This window comes from Alexandromys fortis, unplaced genomic scaffold, assembly GCF_014885135.2.
Source record: "Alexandromys fortis isolate MF-2015 unplaced genomic scaffold, M_Fortis_MF-2015_v1.1 scaffold_45, whole genome shotgun sequence".
NCBI classification, from domain to species: domain Eukaryota; kingdom Metazoa; phylum Chordata; class Mammalia; order Rodentia; family Cricetidae; genus Alexandromys; species Alexandromys fortis.
This window is the reverse complement of record NW_026067926.1, coordinates 8,836,703-8,848,668: the sequence shown is the minus strand read 5'-3', so window position 1 is coordinate 8,848,668 and position 11,966 is coordinate 8,836,703. Positions and strand designations below refer to the sequence as shown.

General features: G+C 44.6%; 1 long non-coding RNA gene across 1 annotated transcript in view; it reads left to right on the top strand.

Annotated features, from left to right (window-relative positions):
- LOC126502396 (uncharacterized) overlaps positions 1–5,328 on the top strand; it is a 35,729-nt gene extending 30,401 nt beyond the window's left edge. Inside the window, exons 2-4 of the long non-coding RNA XR_007591917.1 lie at positions 2,965–3,042; positions 3,551–3,620; positions 5,132–5,328. This is a non-coding gene — a long non-coding RNA (uncharacterized lncRNA). The remainder of the gene's footprint in view (positions 1–2,964; positions 3,043–3,550; positions 3,621–5,131) is intronic.
- The last annotated feature ends 6,638 nt before the right edge of the window (positions 5,329–11,966 follow it).

Genomic DNA, 11,966 nt, shown 5'->3' with positions numbered 1-11,966 from the left:
GGGAAATGGGAGGCTGGGAGGAGGCAGAAACTTTTTTTTTCTTATTCTCAATAATTAAAAAAAAAGACATAGTCTCTCATCTTCCCACACAGCACCGAGTAGAGTAGAGCGAGCACAGGCTGTGGAGTCAGACTGTTCAGGGATCAGAAGCTGGCCTCTGCCACTTGCTAGCTGTGCACGATTGTGGCATTTCCTGACCTCAGCAGTACCTCAGTTTCCTTCTCTGCAAGTGGGGGGAGTGCCGACGCGGGAAGAGCCAGAGGGCAGGTCGCCTGTGCATTCATTGTAGAAGTATGTGTTGGGTTGCCTGTGGCAGGTGGAGGAGTCACTTGAAAGGTTTTAATTTTTGACAGTTTCGTAGATATTTTATAATGGGTTTTGGTCATGTCCACCCTGTTCTCCTCCCTCGTCCCTCTCTTTCTCTTGCTGGCACAAGTGTTCTCAACCAGCCTCCTTCCTACTTTCTTGTCTACTTTTTGTGGGGTTTGTACATTTTTTGCTTTAGATTTATTTATTTTACGTATATGAGTGTTTGCTTGCATGCACATGTGTGCACACATGTGTGCCTGCTGCCCCTGGAAGCCAGAAGATGACATTAGGTCCTCTGGAATTGGAGTGATGGATGGTTGTGAGTTTATTTAGTTTCTGCCCAAGCATGGGAGGAAGGTTATTTTAGATTCTCATTCTCTGTGACCAAAATATTGGAGAGCACAAAGTAGAGAAGAAAAGTTTATTTTGACTCATGGTTTGAGAGGGTTCAGTCTCCAAAGCTGTTTGAACATCATGGTGGAATCATGTACCGGAGGAGCTGCTCACTTCGTGGCTGAACAGGAAGCAGAAAGCAGGGCAGGAAGGGGCAGGGAACAACAGATACCAGTGGGCCCACATCTGTTAACCCACCTCTTCCTGCTAGCTTTCATCTCCCGGGATCATCAGACTCCCATGTCCCCTCCACAGAGCCACATGGTGGATTAAGCATTCAACACAGGAGCCTATAGGAGGTTCTTCCTGCTCAAGTCTTGGCGGCAGCAGGTGCAAAAGTAGCCTTCTGGTCTCATAGCACCTCGTCAGAATATCTCCTTGTTTTCACGATGTTTCCATATTCATGGGAAGTAGAGATTGGTCAAGTAATTAAAAATGGTGACGCACTGGCTGGGGAGATGGTTCAGTTGTTAAAGCCCTTGCTTTGCAAGCTTGGAAACCTAGAACCCATGTAGTGGTGTGTGACTGTACCCAGTGTCAGGGAGCCAGAGCTATTCCTGGAGTGCCTTGGTTCTCCAGTCCACCTTACTCCGTGAGCTCCAGGCAGTCAGTGTTGGAGGAATGCCCCCCCCCCCCCCCGAGGTTGACTGGTGACCTCTACGTGTGAACGCACAGCTACGCTGTTGCCCCCTTACATGAACACACAAAATATTGATGTGTCATGAAGGAAATACAGCGGAGGAACACGGTAGAGAAAGACCACGGGACGCTGGCAACTCAACCAGGGAGGGCATTTCTGAGGTGAGGCCGTGCTGAGAAACGAGACACGACAATGAGTGGCCCACGCACGTATCTCCGGAAGAGCCTTCTCTACAGAGGAAACAGCGAGAGCCAGGGCAGAAGTCCTGAGGTGGGAAGTGCTTGGCAGACTCTAGGAAACAGGAAGGCTGGTGTAGGTACATAGGAAGGATGTTGGAGCATGAACAGAGATGGGTCTAAAAGGTCTGGAGGGTCAGGAGCGTTTGGGGCCCCACAGGCCATGGAAAGAAATAGAAAACACGCTCTTAATCCAGAGCCCAGCTCGGTCTGCACTCAGTCAGCTACTATTTGCTCTCTTAGCGATTTGTCTCTCTGTTATTGTGCTCTTTAAATTATTTGCATTTTGCTGAGAAAAATACAATGGGGAAGAAAATTAAAGAAAAATTATGGTCCACTATTAGACCAGTGACTGATAGAAATAAGTTACTTCTTTTTCTGTCAAAATGTTTTTATTTGTTTTATACACTTTTCTTCTTATTTAAGTTTTTTTGTATAATATATTTTGATCATATTCTTTCCCTTCTTCAAACTCCTTCCAAATCTACCACCTCCTTACCCACCCAACTTACTCTTAAAAAAGACAAAAAAAAAGAAAATAAAAACAAAATAATAAAAGGTAACATGAATTCTAATTGTTCTTAATAAAAACCTGGAGTCAGAAATTAGGGGTGAAAGCTGAGAGATCAGAGAAAAAGTATAGTCAGCCACTAGAGAGACCTTTTACCTCTACTGAGTCCTCAGACTAAAGGGTCTATTCCTATCTCTACTAATTCTCAGATGGCATCCTCAGACCGACTGCTTCAGACTGCACTGAGCTCCTGTCTCCTCCTGCCTTCTATTCCTCTCTCCACCCAGCCACGTCATTCCTGTCTCCACCTCCCTAGTGCTGGGATTAAAAGCGTGTGACTCCTAGCTACTGGGATTAAAGGTGTGAGCCACCACCACCTGGCTCTGTTTCTCTTTGGTACTGGATCAACTAGTGTAGCCCAGGGTAGCCTTGAACTCACAGAGATCTGTTTGCCTCTGCCTCTAGAGTGCTGGAATTAAAGGTGTGCACCACAGCTGCCTGGCCTCTAGTGGCTTAGCTCTCTGATCTTCAGGCAAGCTTTGTTTGTTAAAACACAAGCAAAGTATCACGACAGCAAAATCAAACAAATAAGCAAAAAAAAAAAAACCCAAACAAACCAACCAAACATAAATAAAAAAAGCAAAACAACAACAACAACAACAACAACACACACACACACACACACACAAAAGCCTAGAAGAAATGAAGTCCTTTTGTTTGGACCAGCTACTCTTGGATGTGGAATCTGTCCTGGATTGTGATTAGAATATCCAGTGACACTATTGAAAAAACTGATTTTCTCTTTCCCAGCGGGAAACGACGGCAAATAGCTTTTTGATTAGGGATGGGACTTAGTGTCCACTTCTTTTTCTCAGTCAGGCCCTGGACTGAGGAACGATTGTAAGAGCCGGCGGTGGTGGAAGACTCCAAGGAAACAACATCTTCCAGACACAGTAAGATTGATGCACATATCAGCTCACAGAGACGGTGACGGCAGGCACAGGACCTGCACAGGTTCAAAGGCATTTCGTTTTCTTAAAGCAGGGTTGAACCCTGTTAAGGTATCAAATGGCTGTCCAGGATGCTTTTCTCCATAACGGTGTAAGGATCTCTTACTCCACACCAAGAAAGGCCTTTGTTTCTGCACAATATCATAGACTGTGGGCAGGTACCAAGTAGGGATTCCATGCTTCTCAAAGGGAAGAGGATTCCAGGTGCTCAGAGGGCTGAACGGATAGACTACAGTGCCCATGACAGTTAATGTCATTGTAGCTGGAAGGGATGTAGAGTCACCATGAAAACACACCTCTGGGTGTGACGGTGGATGTTTCCAGAGACATTTATCTGAGCGGAGAAGCCCCCTCTGAGTCAGTACCGCCATGGGCTGGGGTCCCAGACTGCATACACAAGGGAGAAGAAGCTGGGCTGCAGCGTGCATCTCCCTCTGCTTCCTGACTGCAGGTGCAGTGTGACCAGCCTCCTCCTCCTTCCACAATGTCTTCCTCCCTGTGATGGACAGCACCCTCAGACCGTGAGCCAAAACAAACCCTTCCTCCCCTTTGCTGCTTTTTGCAGGAATTTTTTTTTTTGTCTAGCATCAAGAAAAACGACTAATACAGGACATTGGCTTATTAAACTGTGGTGCACATGCCTATAAAAGTCTATGGCTTACTAATAAGAATGCATTCCAACTGATTTGAGCTAGACCTTCAATCTAGAGTCCTCAGATAACCAGGTCTTATACTGTCAGCACCTTGTACTGTCAGTACAGTAGAGGAAGAATGAAGAGAGAAAATATGAATGATAGCATGTAATGGTTTATTGCATTTATGTGTATGTTTGCATGTGTGCATGTGTGTATGCATGTGTATGTATATACATACATGTATGTATACATATATATTGTGTGTGTTCATGTGTGTGTGTAGGTCCAAAGTTGATATGAGCTGTTCCTCTCAATTGATATACTGAGGCAGAGTCCTTTGCTGAACCATTGTTTCACAATCAATCTTTCTCTGCTTCTCTAGTGGTACTAGGTTACAGGCAGCTGCCATACCTGCCTGGGTTTTTATGTGTATTCTGGGGCTAGGAACTGTGGTCTTAACTCTTGCATGGCAAGCAGTTTATCCAGTAGCCCTTACTAATTCAGGTTGGTTCTACAAAACAGATTAACCTTAAACCTCCTCTGTAGCCCAGGCTGGTCTTGAACTTACAACCCTCGCACCCCAGCCTTCCAAGTTGCTGGCAGTACAGGCTTGTGCCATCAGGTATGGCAGAGAAGGAATTTGAAAATAAAAAATCCCACCTGTCAACTATCTCTGCCCAACCAAACATCCTGTTATATCTTTAATCTCAGAATACATGATTCTTAAGCCTGCAAGGTGTTTATCTCTCGCAGACAGGCACCGTATCTTTTGGGTTAATTTATGGATAGTCTCAGAATGGACTAACATATAGATTTTCCTGAGTAATAAGGGGAGGAATGAGTGGGAATTTTAGTTTTATTCCTGTGCTAACCAGGGCGATAAAAAGCTACCCCAGTCACCTACCAATGCGCACAGAAGCCTGCTTAATCATTCTTGCTATGGTTGGCAGACAAAAGCTGGGCAGATTTCCTCCAAGTATGGTGCAAAGCCAGGCTGGATTTTACTGTAATTTTGTCATTAGGACCCAAAGAAGAAATCACATCAATCAAAGATAATTTTCCTGGGCTTCCCAGAAGGGTATGAAAGGAAGAGTGAATTCCCTGTTGCTCTGAAGTGGCAGTGAGTGACTGTCCAGCAGATGAATCGAACAGATGGGAGGAAGTGTAAATGTGAAATTGATACACACCCTGCTGCTAGCAAAGGAGGAGATGCTTAGATGATGATGTCGCGGGAGCAGAGAGTGAAGCCCTTGATGATGTGGAGTCCATCTCTTACCTTGATTTGGGTACCCTGAGAACGATGGGATACAGGGAGACATTTGGTCAACATTTTAAGGACAAAAAATTAAACAGATAAATTAATTGCCTTGATAAACACTTTTTTTTTTTTGAGACAGGGTTTCTCTGTTGCTTTGGTGCCTGTTCTGGAACTTGCTTTGTTGACCAAGATGGCCTCGAATTCACAGAGATCCACCTGATGCTGAGTCCTCCTGAGTGCTGGGATTAAAGACATGCACTACCACAGCCCAGTCATAAACACGTGTTAAATAGCTACTATACACCAGACGCTGTACTTAGGTTATGAATAAAAATGCCACCGGAGCTATCAGTGATGTGCTGACTGTGCAAAAATGAGGAACTGGATCTGAATCCCAACACACACACACACACACACACACACACACACACACACACACCCCAGGCGTGGTGGAATGTGCTGGAGGGGTAGCGGCAGGGGGGTTTCTTGTGCATACCATCACTCTAGCTGAGTTGTTAAGCCCTGGGTCCTGTAAAAGAACCTGTCTCAAAAAACCAAATGGAGAGAGATCTAGGAAGACACATAAGGTTGACCTCTACTTTTTGCATGCACATACACACACAGACTTTCCTTTCCCAAAGGTCTTTCCTCCTTCTGGCAAGTAGGGGACACAAATGAGGGGATAAAACTGACTGATGATTAAATTCAGGGCAATGAAGACCAGGACAGAGAGGACATAGGGCTGCTTTCTGGAGACGTCAGGGGAAACTGCTGTGTTTGTGGATTTGGGATACTGGATCCGTGATTTTTTTTTTTTTTACTACGTATCAACTCACACCAGAACTCAGAAACTTCAAACAACATTTTCCTCCTCTTGCAGTTGTGCGTCAGGAGTGTGACTGAGCTTGCAAGGTTTCTGTCTTATGGTTTTGCACAAAACTGTGATCAAGGGTCAAGTGAAAGCCTGTGGCCTCCTCTGAAGCCTAAACACGGGAAGGATGCATACTCAAGCTAACTTGATAGCAGCTGTCTGTTTCCATTTCTGCTGCTCTAGTAAAATATTCCAACAAAGAGAAATTTAGACTATAAAGGGTTTACTTTAGCCCACAAGTCCAGATTAGAGCCTCACATGGCAGGGAAGTCAAGGAAGGAATGTGAGGCTGCTTGTCACATCACAACCGCAGTCAAGAGCAGAGAATGAACACATGCATGCCTTCTCCTGCCCAGCCGCCTTTCTATACTTACACAGCCCCAAACCAAACCTAGGGAATGGTGCTACTCACAATGGGTGAGTCTTCCAATCCCAGTTAGCTTAATTAACAATCCTCCACAGACATGCTCACATGCTAACCTGATCTAGACAACCCTTCATTAAGACTTTCTTCCCAAGTGATTCCAGATTGTGTCAAACTGATAGTTAAAACCAACCAACTGGCATCGCTAGCATCCATCATGGCATCCATCTGGCTCATTGTTCGGCTGTGGCTGAACCTACTTATGCTGCCCTGACATATGGATCTCCATTATGTCAGTTCATATTATCAGCACTCACAACGTGAGACAATGAGTCTGGTTGGCAGGATGGAAGTCAAAATCTTTTCCATCTGAGTGATGGAAGTAACACCCATAATATTTAGATGTAGAAACTGGTCGTATCAGAGTGTGGGGCTTAAACAGGAGCATAACAGAACATAGGTGTCACTGGAGGGTGTGTCCTGCAGAAGCTGTTAGAAGTAGGTCCCAGAGGCAGAGCCTGAAGTGAGAAATGCATTATAAACCAATATGTTAGGACAGTTTTCTAAGAAAAAGCACAAGCAAGTGCATGACAATAAACATTGTGGGCAGGGGCGAACTGTGGCTCAAGAATAGGGAAGATGGGAAGCAGCATATATTGTAGTATTTCCTATCAGGGCCGAGGGGATAGAGTACTTATGCCCTTGAACCTGCCCTTCAGGAACTGTTAGATGCCTTTCATTATTGACAAAGTACCTTTCTGTCCTGTAACCCATCTGCAAAACCATCACTGCCACTTCTCACTAAGACAAAGCCCAAACACCACCTTTAGACACATTGCTACCTGCTCTCTGTCTCTCTCTACTTCTCTGTCTGTCTGTCTGTCTGTCTGTCTGTCTCTCTCTCTCGTAAGTAAGGAAGTCAACTTACAGGAGGAAAGGATAATTTATTTTGGCTCATTGCTTTAGAGGGTTTAGTTCACAATAACTTGGTCCCACATGCTTGGGACCATATGGAGAAGGAGGCTGTTCACTTCATGATGAACAGGAAGCAAAGAAGACACCGTTATAGACACAACTTTCAAAGGCACCTTCTGAGTGACCTTCCTCTAACTAGGCCTTCTTCCAGTTTCCAGAATCTTAAAACAAAACAAACAAACCAAAACCACTAACTGAGGACCAAGTATCTAACTCATGAGCCTGTGGGAACATTTCATATTCAAGCCACAACAAGGAGGGAAGGTATATTTTGGTTGATAGTTTCATCATAGGCTTCAGCCCATGGCCACCTGGCTCCATTGCTGTGGACCTGAGCTAACGTAGAGGAAAGCTGCTTGCATGGTGGCCAGGGTGTCTATGGAAAAGCAGAAGAACCAACAGGAATAAGACATTGTCTCCAAGGCCACCCCCCTTCACCTCAGCGACCCCCCTCTTTCAGCTAGACTCTACTTATTTTCACCACATCCTAATAAGTCACTCAAAGATGAATCCATCAATGCATTATGGCACCAATTAAGGCACAACACTCTTATCCAGTGACCTCCCCAAAACCTGCCCTCTGAACATTGAATTGGAGACAAGCCTCCACCATATGAGACTTTAGGGGGTGTATTTCATAACTCAACTGTAACACTGGGTGAAGGTTGACTCTGGGAGATATGACTTCCCTGGCATTCCTGTCTGTACATACATGTAGAGCAAGTGGGTTCTCATTCTCTGAAGATGAACCTGGAGACAGGGGGAGCTTGTTTATAAGAAAATGTCAAAGAATATGTGTGTGTATGTCTCTGTGTGTGCCCACGTGTGCATAAGACAGCAATAGCATTTATTACTCACATTTATTGCAAAAACAGCAAGAATATGGAGAAGCATGAACAAACGGATAATTGTTTATGAGTAAGTAGAACAAGATGGTGTATGAAGTGTCAGGTGGGAAAGAGCCCAGGAAACAAGACAGAGAGCAGCAGAGGGCTTATCAGAGAAAGACTCAGTGGGAGGGAAGGCAACACATTGGGCTATGTCTAAGGGGTTAAGGCACAGAATCAAAGACTAAAAGCACTGAGAGCCCTCAGCCACCAGTGTCTTCCCCTCCACTCTATGTTTAGAGACAGGGGCTGTCACTGAACCTAGAGCTCAATGGTTCAGCTAGGCTGGCTGGACAGTGAGCTCCAAGGATTTTCCTTGTCTCTGCCTCCCCAGTGTTGGGATGCTCGCTGTGCCCTGCTGCACTCAGAGTTTTATGTGGGTGCAAGGGATCCAAAGTCATAGTCTTGTGACCACATAGCAAACGCTTCGCCCACGGATCCACCTCCTCAGCCCAATTTCAGACTTTTTAAACAGACCTCAGATATTAGAATCAATTATAATCCTCATTCATGATGTGCTGCCATCTCCTCCCTAAGAATGGCTCTCTTTTCATTGACTTCAGTTCATTAAATATTTACTAATCTATTAAACGCCTGTGGTGCCATTTAACCAGGAGTGGCCACACGCAAGGCAGTCCACCTTTGTTCTAATCTCGCGGTGTAGTGAGGTTGAACCATCTTTGCTTGTTCTGCAGCTGTAATCTTTTACAGTAGCCGGGCAGAGCTCAGATGAGCTTAGAAGTCATGGGGTACTAAAATTTGAACCTGAATTGTCCTCCTACAGGTTCATGCTTTTTAAAAGTGTGTATATGTATGAGTGTGTGTGTTTATGTGTGTGAGTGCATGTGTATGAGTGCAGGCTTGCATGCATCACAGTCCTCGTGTCCAGGTTGGAGGACAACCCCAGTTATTGGTCCTCACCTCCCACCTGGTTTGAGACAGATCTGTTGTTCATGGCTATGCACTCTCAGGCTAGCTGACCTGAGAGCTCTGGGGAGTCAATGTCTCCATTTTCCACCTCACCTCCAGAGTGCTGAGATTACATTCTTGCTGGGGATCAGAACTCAGGCCTTCACACAGTGTGGTTTGTGATTTACCCTATGTGCAATACCCCAGCCATATCATGGTTTGACTCCTCTCCTTTCCCAGGGCTGCCACTTTATGAAGTTTAGGAATTAGAGCCTAGCTAGTGGAAGTAGACCCTTAGAGACAGGCCTTTGCAGGAAGTATCTTGGGTCATCCAGTTTGTAGTGATGGGAAATTCCTAACTCCACCAAGCAGCCACTTCCAGCTGTTAGGACATTTGGCCTCCTTGAAGCACCCTGCCCACTGATTCTAGCTGTGCTGTTTGATAGCTTCCTTCTACTTACATGGAATCTGGGCAATGTAATCCCCACTCACTCCATGTTGTGCACCTGCCTCCCACATATACTTCCAGGAACACAAAGGTGCTTAAAATAAGCATTATTTTTGCCCTAGTGGAGTTTATAATTTATAGAGGAGAGAAGATAAAACAAATACACAAGTATCTATAACAGAGTGTGTCAGGAGTGCTATGTTCTGTAAGAGAGGAACAAAAATGTTGTTGGAAGGAAGGGTAGTAGAGAGGGAGGAATGAAGATACATACACACACATATAGAGAGAGACAGACAGAGACAGAGATGGAAGAAGAGAGAGGCAGAGAGCAGGTAGCAATGTGTCTTAGAGGTGGTGTTTGGGCTTTATCTTAGTGAGACGTGGTAGTGATGTTTTGCAGATGGGGGACAGTGCAGTGCTATCCAGAAAGAAGAAACAGCATGAATGGTAGAAGATTTCAGGCTTGATAACTCTCGGGGACATAGTTATGGGCATAGTCTCATTCCCAAGGCACCTCAAGGTAGAAGCCACAGGTTGAGGTGACCACAGGGGCCCACGATCCTTGCCTGATGGAACACATATCATTTGTTTTACTAAATCTGCTTTACCCACCAACTTGAGGAAGCCTTTGTATTGCTCTGTTTAATCATTGGCTCTGTATAACTGTGTATTTATGCCTGTATTTTCATCATAGGAGCATGGGGACCAGAGGGCTGGAATCATGATTTTTACATCACTGTGTCCTCAGTGCTTAGCATAGTGCTTGGACCGTGGTAGGTATTGGATAGGTAGTTGCTTAGTGAACAACCACCATTTTAGTCCTTAGCTGTTTACATCTTGCCTTCCTTATCCTGTCCACTGACTTCAGATTTGGGCTCTGCTCCCTTTAGTCTACCCTCACCTGTCATTCCAGGTCTCGACTTTTTCTTATTCTAGTGTATATTTTCATTTTGTACATGGTTTTGGATTTGGATTTTGGCTTTCATCTTAGCCCATCCCACAATGAGACCTTTGGGGGAAACTTCCTTTTATTTAGCCAAGTTGCTATGCTTTAAGCCCCAGTACACAATCTCTTGGGCAATTTTCAATTTAGTAGTTATTTACTGAGTGCCTACTATATGCCAAGACCACAGAATGAGGGTGGTAGCTGTGGTGTCCTTGGCTGAACCAAGCTGGGCTGTGTCCCTAAATCTCACCAGGATCACAAAGGAGCTGAAGAAAGTGGCAATTTCAATGAGGGAATGAGGTGAGACACACCGACCAGATGAATTCATCCCGGCAACTGGGTTAGATGAGCGCTTGGGTCTGTCAAGCATGCCTGATCTGACAATCATTGGGAATCTATCTGAGCTCCTCCAGGGGGAACAAGAGATTGTAATTCTGAAGTGGAACAGAAAGAAGTGTAATTGGATCAATGAGTTGTTAATGGTGATATTGAAGAACTTTCTGCCAGAGCTGAGCAAGAAATGGGACAACCTGGCCATAGGCATGCATGTGCTTGATTCTGACAGACTCTGTAGTTTCTCTCTCTCTCTCTCTCTCTCTCTCTCTCTCTCTCTCTCTCTCTCTCTCTCTCTCTCTCTCTCTTCCTGTCTTTAATTGAAAACTCATACAATACATTTTGATAATAGTTTCCTCTTGCATCTCTTCCAAGATCCTCCCCATCTCCCACCCATCCAAATCCATGCCTTCTTCTCTTTCTCTCTTTTTTTTAGAAAACAAAATCAAATCAGAATTTAAAAAGATACAATGAAAAATAATAGGAAACACACACCATAAAAATACAAAATCATAAATCATAATATACAAGCAAAAAACCAGTAACATAAAAATGCCCAACAAAGCAAAAACTAAAACAAAAAATTCTACAAAAACCCCCATTGAGTTCATTTTGTGTTGGCCATCTACTGCTCGACATGAGGCCTACTTACCCTTAAGTGTGGATTATACACCCAGTGAGACCGCATTAGAAAAAACTGATTTTTCTTTTGTAAGCAGTTGTCATCTGGAGATATCTTTTCATTTAGGAATGGCAGATGGTGTCCACTCCCCCCTCCTCAGTGTTGGAATTCCATCTGTCTCAATCCTGTGCAGGTCCTATGTATCCTGCCACAGTCTCTGTGTGTCAGGTTCTGTTGTGTCTGGAAGACACTATTTCCTTGGTATCATCCATCCCTTTGGCTCTTACAGTCTTTCTGCCTCCTCCTCCACATAGCTTCCTGAGCCCTCGGAGGAGGAATTTGGTGAAGACAAACTTTAGGATTGAGTGTCCTAAAACCTCTTAGTTTCTGCATACCATCCACTGTGGGCCTCTGTATTGGTTCCCATCTATCTACTATAAGAGGAAGTTTCTCTGATGTTTGCTGACCAGACACAGATCCATAGGTCTAGCAGAATGTCATAAGGAGTAATTTCATTGCTAAGTTTCTTTAGCAGAATAGTAGTATTTGCTTTTCCCATAGGCCTATGGGCTACCTACTCACAGGTTCTTGGACATTCAAGCAATGCCAGGCATGCGTT